Here is a 13,971-nt window from a genome sequence, read left to right as displayed (position 1 = left end):
GACTAGTCCTGCTTTCTTTTTCTAAGTTCTATTCCTGATCATTGTTATGTTTATGTGTATCTCTTATCCTCTGCTTTATTTCTACCTACTACCTTGTCTTGCTATTATTTAACAGCCCCTCCAAAGATCCCTCCCTTATCCTCTCCTCCTACTCTTTCCCTCCCTTTTTATCCCATTCCTATTAATCTTCATACCCTTCTGTACCCCAACTTATCCTATTCCCTTCCCCTTATTTCTTCATACATTTAGAAGACTTTTATATACCCTTCTAGATATATATATACACACACACATATATATATGATTCTAGAACTACCAGTTCTCCTCCTCCATCTAATTGCACTGTGTCAATTCTTGCTCTTCAACCACATTCATATGATATAATTACTCTTTTATCTTTTCCTACAAAGTTTTGCTTTTTAGAATCACATCATACTCAGCTCTAGTCCAGTCTTTGTTTCAAACTAACTAATTACTAATAAAAATCTTAGATATTTCCATATAAAATATGTCTTTATTGAGTCCCTTAAAATAACTTTTTGTTGTTTACTTTATATTTCTCTTGGATCTTATATGTTAATTTTCCTATTAAATTCAGGGTTTTTGCAACAAAATCCTGAAAGTCTAGAAATATCAATGAAATTTTTTTAAATTCAAGAATATGCTCAATTTTCTGGGTGTGATATTTTTAACTACAATCCTAGTTCTTTTGCTCTTTGATATTTGATGTTTCAAGAACTGTGGTTTTTTAATGTAGCTACTGCTAGGTCTTGTGTGATTATAATTGTGGCTATGCCATATTTGAATTCTTTGTTGTTGTTGTTGTTGTTATTATTTGTAAAATTTTCTCCTTGATCTGGGATTTTCAGAATATGACAATGATGTTCTTGTGGGTTTTACTTGTAGATTCTCTTTCAGGGGGTGATTGGTAGATTTTTCTATTTCTACTTTCCCCTCTTGTTCTAACACTTTAGGACATTTTTCTTTAATTACTTCTTATATTTTATATTAAAATTCCTTTTTTTGATCATAGCTTTTAGACAGTACAATTATTCTTATGTTTTTTCTTCTTAATCTGTTTTCTAGATGTGTTGTTTTTCTTATGCTATGTCTAACATTCTCTTCTATTTTTTAAATTCTTTATATTTTGCTTTATTATTTCTTGGTCTCATAACTTTATTGACTTCCCCTTGACTAATTCTAGTTTTCAAGGAGTTATTTTTTCCTTAAGACTGGATTTTCTTTTCTAGTCAGTTGACTTTCTTTTTATGACCTTCTTTTTCTTGGATTGTTCTTTTTTGTTTTTGTTTTTCTTCAATCTCTCATATTTGATTTTCAAAGTATTTTTGAGTTCTATGAATTCTTTGGGGGCAGGGTAACTACTTAATATTACTGTTTGTGGTAGGAGAGAATGTTTTTTTACTTTTTTAAGCTTTAGTATCATCCTCTAAAGATGAACCCTGGTTTTCTCTATTCCCACAATTATTTTCTGTGGCTGGGTTCTTTCTCCTTTGCCTAGTAATTAAAAATAAATAAGAGCTTGTTGGGGTAATCACCTCTAATACTGGAGGGGGTGGGAAGAATGGTACCTTTGGCCTCAGGTCCTCCTTCAGTTCTCCCCCCTGCCCTGGAACTCCAAACCAAGAATTCAGTCCTCCTTTAAGTGCCTGCAGTCAGAAGTCCCACTGCTTCTGCACTCACCAAATGTATGCTGGTTCCTTGTACCCTCTCTCTGGAAGTATAGATAGGCCTGGCATCCTTGTCTGCAGAGATTCCCCCAATCTTCTCTGACTCAGATGCTGGACTACCCACATTGTCTTGGAAGTGAAAGTTCCTGTGGCTTGGGCTAAGGCTCTCAACCCAGCTATTCCCAGTTATTGAATTACAATGTTAAAATGAACTGTTCTAAGGTATTCTCAAGGAGAGTTATCTCTCTTGGGATCTTCTCTAATTGTCCCTGGAGGACCACTTTTTGCTCAACTCCAATTTTTTTTTTTTAACAAATTGTACATATCAATAGCAAGATTGTGTGATAATCAACTATAAAAGACTTGGTTCATTTCATCGGTTCAGTAATCCAAAACAATTCTAATAAACTTTGGATGGAAAATGCCATCTGCATCCAGAGAGAGAACTATGGACATAGAATGTAAATCAACACATGCTATGTTCATTTTTTTTTCTTTTTCTTCTGTTTTTTTTTTCCTCCTTTGTGATTTTCCCTTTTTATTCTGATTTTTCTCTCTCAACATGATTCATGAAGAAATGTGTTTTAAAAACAATGAATGTACATGTTTAACCAGAAAAAAATATTTTAAAAGAAAGAAAAAACAATTGTCTATTAAGAACTACAACAATTGTGTATCATATTTATTTCAGAGTGAATCTGATATCATTCACAAGATCTGGGGTGTTTTGTTTTTAAAAGAAACTTTTAAGGAGAAGATGAATTTCTATCAAAAGATGAATAAAATACCCTAGCTTGACCTAAAAATCTGAATCTTGAATTTTGCATTATACAGTTCATATTGAGAAAAGTAAAATCTGTTTAGTAGTCCAACAAATCTGCCAGAAATTTTCCCCAACTACTGGGAAAGTATGATAGGAGCAATGGATTACTATTTCATGTTTTCACAGGTTATAATCAGGTATACACATACATATACACACATAAGTGTGTGTATGTAACAAAGCTGGTTAAGAAAAATAATATTTGAAAACTTTTCATCCTGTGAGGACTTATCCTAGCATATTAAGTACTGGAATAAACATATATGTACATACATTTATATGTGTGTATATTTAATATACATATACATATACACATATCATATAATAATCAGTTATTTAGTTTAAAAAAATTTAGGGTCATTATTCAAGTATTTAAAGATTTGTCCTATTGAATTATAATTGTGTTTGGCACTAGAGGATTTGATTTATATTATTTATATTATATTAATGTTCCCCCTTCCCCAAGTCTAGCAATAGCTATCATTAGGCACAAATATGTGTGTGTGTATATAACCATTCTATAAATGCATCTATTTATCAATTCTTACTCTGGATGCAAATAATCCTTCTTTTATATATATATTTTGTAGGATTTTTATAGTAGTAAAAAATGCCCCAATAGTTTCCATCCTCCCAAAATTTGGGTATTTATAGTAGTCAAAATTACTTATGTACTCAAAGTTCTTCTTTGAAACAATATTGTTGTTACTGTACAAAATATTCTCTTGGTTCTGCTTAATTCATTCTTCATTATTTCTTGCAAGTTTATCCATAGTTTTTTTTTTTTTTTTTTTTGGCTAAGGTAATTGGGGTTAAGTGACTTGCCTAGGGTCACACAGTTAGGACGTGTTAAGTGTCTGAGATCACATTTGAACTCAGGTCCTTCTGACTTCAGGGCTGTGCTACTAATATTTTGGTTTTTTTTAAAGATCATCAAGCTTATAATTTCTTATTAACTTTTTTGGTGGGATGGTGAAGGGAGAAGCAGAACTGTAATTTCATTAGTTTAGGGAATTTTTAAAGGAAATTTTTAGTTTTAGGGAATTTAGTTTCAGGGCTTTTTTTTTTTTTTTTTTGGTCTGGGAAATCTCAGAAACTTATATAGGAAACTCCCAGAAACTATATATAGCTTATAGTCTTAGGGAGTGGCTTAATTGAAGGAGAGATTGAGTGATGTGTTCATGATCACAAAGCTAGAATACATGTAAAGCTATCTTTCTAGATAATATTTTTTTCAGTGAACAAATTCAGAATACATATTGCCCTTTTTCCCCCACAGTCCCTCATCCAGTTTAATTATTTGGAGATGAATAAACCACAACTTACTGACACTTCACTTCCCTCTAAGAAAAGCAAAGCAGAAAAAAATATCAGTATAATTTTACCAAAAAAAGGAAACATTTAAGTCAAGCACCATCCCCAATTTTTCCAGTTTCTCTATATTTTATTTCAAACAATGTGAAATAAAGAAGAATCTTTTGGGGTGGGGCAGTATCAACAAGACTCATAACCATTGTAATATAGGAAAAATGATATTTTTCTGCATTAGCAATTTCTCTTGAGTTAAATGAGCAGTTACTCTCAGAATTGAACTTTTCCAAAGTCTCTTAGAATCGATCCCAAAGTCTAGAACTCAATAAAGGTATATGATTTCCTTGATAATTGAACCCAGATTTCAGTGTTGTGAGCCAAATTAGTTGGTAAGTTCAATGTTTTCTTTTTCAATTGATTGGTTTTTATATTCAGAAATGATATTATGTTATTATTTGTCTGAAATATCAGGAAATCGAGGAAAAGAAGGGTAAAAGACAATAGATAAAATCAGTGCTAAGGAACAAAATTAATTTTAATATTAGAATCCTCAGAGAGAGAAGGTAATAAGAAAATAGGAAGAAAAGGGCTTTAAAGAAAGAAAATTCAATTTAACACATATAATTTCCTTTGAGGCAATGCTATTTACAGCTTCAAAATAGCACCTGCCATTTTCATCTTCTCCTATTGAATACTTTACTTAATTGGGAATCTATTTTTTGTGTCTTACAAAACAGAATATACAGATAAGAGATTCCTGGATCTTGGGTCCTGATGCTATTATGTTTTCTTCAATAGGTTACCTGACTAACAAGGTCAAGTCTTTCCCCCTACCTGCCTTTTTTTTTTTTTTAACAGAATTTCTCTTTTCTTTTTTGCAGAGAATGCATCCTTCCAGTGCATGTCATTATTGGGACAACAAGGATCTGTTTTTGGTCCTGTTCATAATTTTAGTAGTAATGGGTGTTTTCTTTGAAAACTAAGTAATTATGGGGGAAAAAAGATTAGCTTAAGCATATTTATAAGTGGCAATGGTGCCCACTGACATGCTGGGTTATTTATTTTTACTCACTATGTGTCTAACATTGTGTAAAATGCTAGGAATACAAAGAAAGTCAAGATGCTAATATGTTCATATATTGATTATTGAATCTCATTAAATAAAAACAATAAATCATTGAGTCAATAGATCATGCTTTCTTATTACTTCAGATTCAGCTTACAAAGAAGAATATCAATCTACTTTTTTGTTAATGTGCCCCAAACGTAGGTGACATCACACTGCATTTCCAATTGTCCAGTTAGAGAAGTGCAGATACGAAAATCACAGGTACTGCTTAAAAACCTCAATGAAAAAGTAATAATTAAATTATGTAAAATTTTGATTTATGTATTTGGATAAACATTTTTTGAGATGCAAACCAAACATCAGTTTGTTGGTTTGAACTCATCACTTTTCATCTATTTGATCTGACCCAATATAAACACAATCATAGACATTTTAAAAATTGTTCTAAGTATTTCAGAAAATAAAAGTTGTATGTCCACATTTAGTGAAGCAAGTGAAGCAATTTAGTGAAGCAAAGGCGAACATAGGGAAGCACAGACTTTAAGTCTATTCCACACAAAAATATAGATAATATCAGTTAATAATGTCTTCTTTTTCTCTAGGACATCATTGCTATCCTTGCTTTAAAAAGCTGATTCTCATATAGCATTATCTGCTCTCTTTTTTTCTAATGAAGACAAAAATCTGGAAGCAGTCTCATGGCATATTCCTTTAAAAATTTCAGCCCCTTTACATAGAAAATGGGGGGAAGTTGATAAAAATATTTATAGAAATATTAATTCTCATTTACATAGCTTCTAAAGTTTGCCAAGCACACCACTTGTCACAATAGCTCTGATGTAAACAGAAATGGAGGGGAGTAGGAGCTGGAACTCAAAGATGAAAGGATTATGAGGAGCAAGTCAGCACATACTCCCCAGTGTTGCATACCTTTCCTGGCCAAAATCAAAACAAAACAAAATGTAAGAGAGGATGTCATTCCCATGGAAACCATTTTCAGATTCCAATATGCCTCCTACACAAACCCCTTGAACACATGGCACACATTCCCAACTATGCTTTTTTATCTTCAGTCTTTCCTAAGAATTCTTATAGCACACATTCTCTATAATAAAATAAATAATATATATGTAAGTATAAAATTATTAAATATATATAATACATATATTATATATAATTATGAGATATAATAAAATAAATAAATATAAGCACACTTATTTGGTACTTCAAGTGTACCTTTTTCTATGGTATATTTTTCCATCATTTTCGTCCATGAGAGGGACAATGTTTCAAATCTCTTCATACTCATAGCACTTAGCACATAGTAAATGCTCACTAAATATCAGCTGAAGATAAAGATGGCCAAAGAGCAGGCTAACTTTTCCCAAAACAGTTCAAGTTTGTTGTCCTAATATAATTTGGATTTTGCTACCATTTCTGGGAATGATCTTGAAAAGAGTTTACTGCCTTCATATCTTGCAATGGAAAAGACCTACCAACCATATAAAATCAAGAATGGATTCTACAATTGGAGAACTTTTAGAATAATTGTTATTCATTGAATGCTCCACTCCTTGATTCATCTCCTGTGAAGTATGTTGTAATAACTCTTTATTCTGGCTGATGATACAGAATCCTAGCTTCCCCATATGATTCCTATGCAAACTAGTTTGTCTAGTTTTCCAAGTGCTTCCTGGTCATTGCCTCCTTTTATGCACACATGATATTATGCCCTGCCCTCTCCACATCATCATTCACTGCTTTGTACCTTATCCTCATCTCCTAGATGTTCTTTAGAGACTCATAGATGACATAGAACACCACTGCCTCACCTAGAGAAGTCAGAAATTGCTGTAATTAATGTGATAATGAATCTGGATTCTAAATCCTAAATTCATCCCTAATTCAATCTAGTCTAACAAGCATTTATTACATCAGAAAGTTGCAATAAAGAAATTGCAGGTCTCAGAACTCTCCGGACTTCAATTCAATTTTTATAGCAGGGGAATAAAGATATTTGTTTCTAATATGCCCGATAAATTCTTCCTTTGAAGGACTATATTTCTAGCCATACATCAAGCTGTTCCTAACACCATAGGTATTCTTTCCTTTTTTCTTCCTAGGGTCTCAAAAGCTGAAAATGTAAATGACAGAAGCTTTTTTGTATTTAAGTATGGTGATATAGGCTCTGCTAATAATTGAACAGACTTTGATAATTATATCTGTAAAAACATAGCTTACTAGCTCTTATTCAAACACGGAATATTATGAATTTGGAGCATTTCCATTCAGATCCTAGTCCATTTTTTTCTTGGCCTTTCCTGAATTATGTTGCCTGAAGTTGAACTAAGAATTTTGAAAACTTGTCTATGATCTTACAAAAATGTCTATAATAGGTTCACAAAATTGAAGCTAGAGAATAAAAGCAAGATTTATCTTCATGAGCTATTCACCAGCCAAATAGAGGACTCACTAAGTCTTAATTCAACTATTATAGCAACATAATATTCAGGATAATAAAAAAATTATTGCTTATACAACCCATGTGGACTTTTTATGATACAACAATACAAATCTCTTTTTTTGCTGAAAAGTCAGTAGGAATGATGGAAGAAACATGAATAATAAAGAATTATTGACTATTACCTAATCCTTCTAAAGTTTCACTGGGCGTTGAGCCTAACTCTGAGAAAGGAGCATCCAAGCCACCATGCTTGTGCATTTCTGGGAGTGGAATCATATTCTATGTATTCAACCCCCATCCATCTGTCTCCATGTCTCTCTTTCACCTTTGCTTGCTCTAACCACTATTATTCCTTCCTTTTTCCTTTCCTCTTGATAGTTCTACTCAATATCTGATGGTGACTCCCCTCAATTGGTGAAATGGGCTGTTTCTTTAAGGGGAGAATTTTATGCTATAGTGCTATGTGAGTGGAAGACAATTTTATATCTTTTAAACTTCAAATTTGTTTTTTCCCCTGTAAAGTATCTGGGTTTTGTTTTGTTTTATTTTCATTATTTATCTCATTGCATTTTAACCATCAAACCTAAATCATTGAAATGCCCTAACTTAGGCTTGCTCAGAATATTTTGCATAGAGACCAAGTTTGTTTTGCAATAGTTCATGATTAAATTTATTTTTTTTAAGATGGAGAAGGTGGTTGGGCAAGAAACAGAATCTAGGATGAGTAAATGGCCAGATACAAAAAGCTGGTTTCTGGTAACTAAAATCTTCTGGGCTTGTGATGAACCCTCTTTCCATGGAATAAAGAAAAAGATCCTTTTTATCTTGTGAAATTGGTAAGATGAATGTTTTAGAGGCAAAATGAAAAAAGAGTGTGACATGGCTCTGACTAATACCTCTGGAAAAGCTGGATAGGTTCCTTGCTCACTAAGTGTAAGGGCGTGCTGCCTATGTGAGGCATATGGTTCTATATGACATGTCTACACCTTTAGACAAGAGGCTTGATGAGAAATAAATACACACATGTATACATATTTGTGTATGTGTGATCTTCAGTATTCCCCTATGGAGGACACTGAGCAGGAAAGAAGTGAAATTTTTTTAAAGAAATGAATTTATCTAAATGCAGATTGAAGCATACTTTTTCCACATTGTTTTGTTTCTTGCTTTATATTTTTAAAACTTTTTGCAACATGGCCAATACAGAAATGTTTTGCATGACTTCACATGTATAATGGATATCATGTTGTTTGTCTTCTAAGTTGATATGAGAAGGAAGTATAGAATTTAGAATTCAAAATATATTTTAGCTGAATGTTAAAAATAAATAGGTAAAAATAGAGATGGGTTTAGTGAATTAGATTTATATATTTTTTTCACAGATCCTTTTGATTAGGAAGAAAAAAGTTATTGACTTATATAGCAGCTTATGTGTCAGACACTACAGTAAGCCCTTTTTACGAATATTATCTCATTTGATCAGCCTGATCTAGGTGTCTTTCTACTTCTTCTGTGGAGTCTCATTTGAATAACATCAGTATTTCCTGTCTTAAAGAGAGAATAAGAAGAGGTCTTGAGCCTAGCTGCTTTGGTGTCTTCTGAAAGAAGGATACCAGAATAGAATTATATTTATCTGTCTCCCTAAATATTTCTGATCTATTTGGAATAATTGTTTTAGAGTCAAAAACTACTAGTTTCCCTGGTTATTATCCCTTAAAGATGGTAGGTACCCCAAATTTATATCTAGTAGGTTGACCTTTTCCTACCAAACACTAATTACACTAAAGACCCAACACAAATAATAAATAGTGAGTAAACCCACTTATCTAGGGAGAGATCAAATGAAAATTAGAGAAGTTATGCAGATATATTTTGTTGTAGATAATAATGTTTGACTCTTCATGATCCCATGGACTATAGTACACCAGGCCCTTCTACCCTCCACTATCCCAAAGTCTAAGTTTATGTTCATTGTTTCCATGATGTTATCTTTTCCATCTCATTCTTTGACATACCCTTTTCCTTTTGCCTTCAGTCTTTCCCAGCATCACAGACTTTGCCTTCTTATCATATGGCCAAAGTATTTAAGTTTCAGTTTCAGCATTTGACCTCCTAAGTGAATAGCTTAAATTAATTTCTTCAAGTATTAACTAATTTGATGTCCTTGTTGTCCAAAGGACTCTCAAAAGTCTTCTCCACTACCACAATTTGAATGTATCAATTATGCATTATTCAGCTTTTCTTATAGTCCAACTTTCACAGCCATACTTCTGAAAATTTCTGGAGCTATAGAAGAGGAAAATAGAAGCAGACATCAACATAATTGTGAATTACAATAGACACTAAAAGAACTTGAGGTTTATTCAATTACTAAGCTCAAAGGATTACTATATAGAACTTGAACGCTATAATAATTAAATTCATTTTGAGAAACAGATGATCAAGAATTTAAAGGAAAATAATGAAAGAAGAGGGTCTGTTAGTATAGAATATTAAGCTGTACTACAAATTAGTAATCATCATCTGGTTTTTAAAAAGAAAACATCTATTTCAATGGAACCAATTAGGCATGCAACATATTGAAGCAAATAAACTTTGTAGCCCACTGTTTGATAAACCAGAAAACCCCAACCACTGGACTAAGTACTCACTAGTTGACAAAAAATACAGAAAAAAATAGCCTGGAAGATATTAGATTTAGACCAATACCTTATATCATATAACAAAATAAGCTCCAAATGAACATGACTTAGATATAAAAGGTCACATCATAAATAAATTAGAGGTTCTTTGACAATAAAGAATCTCCCTACATCTTGATAGAGTGATGAAGTAATTAGGGAGAATGAAATACACATTTTAAAAAAAGACCAATATAGGAATTTATTTTGCTTGAAAATGCTTATTTGTAACAAAGGTTTTGTTTTTGTTTTTCTTTGTTCAATGAGATAAGAAAAGTGAAAGGGGAAAAAGGCTTGATAGATTAAAATACATTTTTTAAAGTTAATTTGGCTGTCTTGGTCATAATTCAGAATCCCTGGATAGAGGTGAAGGAGATTTTTTTATCCAAAGCCTACAGAAGAAAGAGTAAATCCTCTTTAGATGGGGTCAAAATTTAGCACCCTCTTTTTTTTTTAACTTGCTGAGGCAATTGGGTTTAAGTGACTTATCCAGAGTCATACAACTAGGAAGTTTTGAGTTGTCTGAGAACAAATTTGAACTCAGGTCCTCCTGACTTCAGGGCTAGTGCTCTATCTACTATGCCACCCAGCTGCCCCAGTTCCTTGCTTTTGATGGTTTCTAAATTCAACTGTACTCTATCCTTCAACCTTGAATCCCTTGTCTCTTATTCTTCTACTGATAATACAGTCAAACCTCAAAATAATGCCTCTCAACCCTGACATCTCTACTAACACCTCTTCTTGTATGACGAAATGAAGGAAACTTTGCAACTGTGCCACTTAGACAAATTCATGTTATCTAATTTTAATTGAGTCCTCACTGAACTTTTTATATTATCTCCTTTTCTAAATAATCTTTCCCTATCTCAGCTGAAAAAGTTATCCCTTGTAACAACAAAAATTAGTTAATTAATATATTGTCTTCCCATTTCTACTTTATTTTACATGTTCTTATATATTTATATATCATATATCCATATCATATTTTTACTCATGTATATCTTTTTCATTTGTCATATATTTGTATATTATATATCTATTTATATATCTTTCCATGTCTCTCTATATTCTTTATCTAAATAAATAAATACATATGACAGAGGAAGACCCTCAGGGTTTAACCCACATAACCAACAGTTAGAGTTACAAAGAGAAATTCCATTTAAAGTAACTACTGATAGTATAAAATATTTAGCCAAGGGAAAATTAGGAACTATATGAGCAAAACTATAAAACACTTTCCACACAAATCAAGTCAGATCTAACCAATTGGAAAAATATTAAATGCTAGGGCGAGCAAATATAATAAAAATGACAATACTACCTAATCTATTTATTTAGTGCTATACCAATCAGACTCCCAAAAAACTATTTTAATGACCTAGAAAAAATAACAACAAAGTTCATATGGAAAAACAAAAGGTTAAGAATTTCAAGGGAACTAATGAAAAAAAAATCAAATGAAGGTGGCCTAGCTGTAGCAGATCTAAAATATAAAGCAGTAGTTACCAAAACCATTTAGTATTGGTTAAGAAACAGACTAGCTGATCAATGGAATAGGTTAGGTCCAAAGGACAAAATAGTCAATAATTTTAATAATCTAGTGTTTGACAAACCCAAAGACCCCAGCTTTTCTCACTGTCTGACAAAAACTGCTGGGAAAATTGGAAATTAGTATGGCAGAAACTAGGCATTGACCCACACTTAACACCATACACCAAGATAAAGTCAAAATGGATTCATGACCTAGGCATAAAGAATGAGATTATAAATAAATTAGAAGAACATAGGATAGTTTACCTCTCAAACCTGAGAAGGAGGAAGGAAGTTATGTCCAAAGAAGAACTAGAGATCATTATTGATCACAAAATAGAAAATTTTGATTATATTAAATTGAAAAGCTTTTGTACAAACAAAACAAATGCAGACAAGATTGGAAGGGAGGCAAAAAACTGGGAAAACATTTTTTACAGTCAAAGGTTCTGATAAAGGCCTCATTTCCAAAATATATAGAGAAGTGACTCTAATTTATAAGAAATCAAGCTATTCTCCTATTGATAAATGGTCAAAGGATATGAACAGACAATTCTCAGACGAATAAATTGAAACTATTTCTAGTCAAATGAAAAGATGCTCCAAGTCATTATTAATGAGATAAATGCAAATTGAGACAACTCTGAGATACCACTACACACCTGTCAGATTGGCTAGAATGACAAGGAAAGATAATGCGGAATGTTGGAGGGGATGTGGGAAAACTGGGACACTGATGCATTGTTGGTGGGACTGTGAACAAATCAAACCATTCTGGAGAGCAATTTGGAACTATGCTCAAAAAGTTATCAAACTGTGCATACCCTTTGATCCAGCAGTGTTTCTACTGGGCTTATATCCCAAAAAGATCTCAAAGAATGGAAAGGAACCTGTATGTGCAAGAATGTTTGTGGCAGCCCTCTTTGTAGTGGCCAGAAATTGGAAACTGAATGGATGTCCATCAATTGGAGAATGGTTGAATAAATTGTGGTATATGAATGTTATAGAATATCATTTTTCAGTAAGAAATGACCAACAGGATGATTTCAGAAAGGCCTGGAGAGACTTATATGAACTGATGCTGAGTGAAATGAGCAGGACCAGGAGGTCATTATATACTTCAACAACAATACTATATGATGATCAATTCTGATGGACATGGCTCTCTTCAACAATGAGGTGAACCAAATCAGTTCCAATAGAGCAGTAATGAATTGAACCAGCTACACCCAGTGAAAGAACTCTGGGAAATGAGTATGAACCACCACATAGAATTCCCAGTCCCTCTATTTTTGTCTGCCTACATTTTTTATTTCCTTCACATGCTAATTGTACACTATTTCAGAGTCCAATTCTTTTTGTACAGCGAAATAATGGTTTGGGCATGTATATTTATTTTGTATTTAATTTATACTTTAACATATTTAACATGTATTGATCATCCTGCCATCTAGGGGAGGGGGTAGGGGGAAGGAGAGGAAAAATTGGAACAAAAGGTTTGGCAATTGTCAATGCTGTAAATTTACCCATGCATATAACTTGTAAATAAAAAAAAAACTATTTAAAAAAAAAGAAAAAGAAATGACCAGTAGAATGATTTCAGAAAGGCCTGGAGAGATTTGTATGAAGTGATGCTGAGTGAAATGAGCAGGACCAGGAGGTCATTATATACTTCAACAACAATACTATATGATGATCAATTGTGATGGACATGGCTCTCTTCAACAATGAAGTGAACCAAATCAGTTCCAATAGAGCAGTAATGAATTGAACCAGCTACACCCAGTGAAAGAACTCTGGGAAATGAGTATGAACCACCACATAGAATTCCCAGTCCCTCTATTTTTGTCTGCCTATATTTTTTATTTCCTTCACAGGTTAATTTTACACTATTTCAAAGTCCGATTCTTTTTGTGCAGCAAAATAACTGTATGGACATGTGTATATATATATATATATATATATATATATATTGTATTTAACTTATGCTTTAACATATTTAACATGTATTGGTCTACCTGCCATCTGGGGGTGGGGAGAAGGAAGAGAAAAGTTGGAACAAATGGTTTTGCAATTGTCAATGCTGAAAAATTACCCATGCATATATATTGTAAATAAAAAGCTATAATAAAAATAAATAAAATTAAAAAAGAACATTTGTCGATAAGAGTAGGATACCCCATGTGGACAGGATGGGAAGGGGAGGAAAGAAATGATGCGATACTGTTCTGTTTGCTTGTACCATGTATGAGACCATATTCATATGTGTAATCATTCCCTAAATTATTAAAACTACTTTCCTCTCCAGGTATGCACTTATATAAAATGTTGTTGCTATTAATATTTTGGTATATTTGGACCTTTCTATCTTTGATATATATTATACATGCTAGTAATGGGAT

The sequence above is a fragment of the Sarcophilus harrisii genome, chromosome 5 (genome assembly GCF_902635505.1).
Source record: "Sarcophilus harrisii chromosome 5, mSarHar1.11, whole genome shotgun sequence".
Classification (NCBI taxonomy): domain Eukaryota; kingdom Metazoa; phylum Chordata; class Mammalia; order Dasyuromorphia; family Dasyuridae; genus Sarcophilus; species Sarcophilus harrisii.
The sequence above is the reverse complement of the archived record's forward strand: the minus strand, read 5'-3'. Positions refer to the sequence as shown.